Source organism: Galeopterus variegatus, unplaced genomic scaffold (assembly GCF_000696425.1).
Source record: "Galeopterus variegatus unplaced genomic scaffold, G_variegatus-3.0.2 Scaffold36296, whole genome shotgun sequence".
Taxonomy (NCBI): Eukaryota; Metazoa; Chordata; class Mammalia; order Dermoptera; family Cynocephalidae; genus Galeopterus; species Galeopterus variegatus.
In genome coordinates, this window is record NW_007762407.1 from 2,949 (window position 1) to 4,655 (window position 1,707).

Here is a 1,707-nt window from a genome sequence, read left to right on the forward strand (position 1 = left end):
TACTAGTTTTCAAGTCTTCAAACTTGTACGGAGACTCAAATGACAACAGCCTTAAGATTTAATTTCTCTTTCCATGGAAACATGTAACTTCAATTCACATGTACCTTTGTAACATCGCCACTGTGTACTTCATCAGCAACATTCCAATAGAGGATTAAATTATAGCATTTCTGTTTTACCATTATTGGCAGGATTAGAATTAAATAATAAAACAATATAAATGTGCTATATATGGGAATTATTTCAACAGAGCCAATTTTACACATTGTTTGTAAAAAAATTATCTTTAAATTTGTAAAATAATGTTTATTGTTCCTTAATATTATATACTTTATAAATAGCTGTGATTTATTTTCCTCTTCTTAGAAGCAATCCAACCCCAAACTGGCTTTGTTTCAACGCTTCAGAAGGAATTTTAGCAGATGGAATATAAATTGAATTGCTCTCAGAAATAAAATCATTCTACTGCCATGAATCACAATTTGAGATTTTAAAGAGCAAAATATTCTCGTAAGTGTGTGTGTGTTTTCTACTTTGTGTTGCTGCTTAAGTACCAGAGGGAAGAATAACAGATTTCTGAATGAACTCTGAAATTCACTTAGATTTCCACTTTCTGAAGTGAAAGATTAGTTTTATCTTTGCTATGACTGATTTTGACAGAGATGTTACTGTATGATTATATTTTTATAGTATTTTCTTTTCTCCACTAATTTCCTAAGCTTTAGTATAATACATATTATATTACTGTAGGCTGAACGTATATGAAATATTTTAGGATTCAAATAATTTCAAGTGCACCCACTTCTTCCTCCTTTTCAAGTATTTAAATAAGTAAATGTTCCTTACTTTTGGGTTATCAATTCCATTTTAACAATACTATCCCAGAGTTTGGGAAATACAAACTCTGCTACCCATGAAGTGTCTGTAAGCTATATTTAAAATAGCCATTCCAGACCCAAGGCTCTACTGGAAGATGACAGTGCTGTGTCTGGCATTACCAGGAGAGGCTTCACGTGAATGGTTACAGGGGCACCATGCAGAGAATTTTGGTCTTTATCTAGAAAAGAGAAGGAGCCAGTAGTGGCTGAGAGAGCAGAAGAGGTAAAGAAAGAACCTCTCCTGGTGTGTCCACCCTTACAAAGCCAAAAATACAGACTACCTGAAGGTCTCCAGAGTCTTCTGGAATCTCGTGTTAAAGAAGTTTGGGATTCATCTTTTCCTAGTCATTGGCAGGACAACTCTTTGGAAGATGGTCATCTGAAGTTCAGTCTCTTGGCACATTTAGGTGATGACTTGGGCCATGCAGTGTCTAACTCCAGGCCCCACCAGATGTACAGGGTCAGAGATGTTCTTGATTTCTATAATGTCCCTGTGCAAGGGGACATTAAATATGATGAACTTAATGCCAGTAACCTGCCTCCCGATTTGAGAAGCACTTGGAGTTACTGAACAATTCAGAAGAGGAACACATTGAAATCACTGTTTCCCTCTGAGCGAGGTGGCTGCTTATTAGATCTTTTGATACTTTACCATGGGAAACGCTATCAGAACTGTTCTCTAAATCCACTTTTTCTATAGAAGAATGAATCATCTTCTTTTCTTCTAGTGTCTTGAATTGACAAAGAAACAACAGGATTTACTATTTTCACATTTGCTGAAACCATTTTTTAAAAAACAGAATTAGGTCGTTAATAATTTATATATATA

At 35.0% G+C, this 1,707-nt stretch overlaps 1 pseudogene; it reads left to right on the forward strand.

The window, feature by feature from the left end:
* Positions 1-944: 944 nt before the first annotated feature.
* On the forward strand, positions 945-1,449 carry LOC103584031 (annotated as a pseudogene).
* The last annotated feature ends 258 nt before the right edge of the window (positions 1,450-1,707 follow it).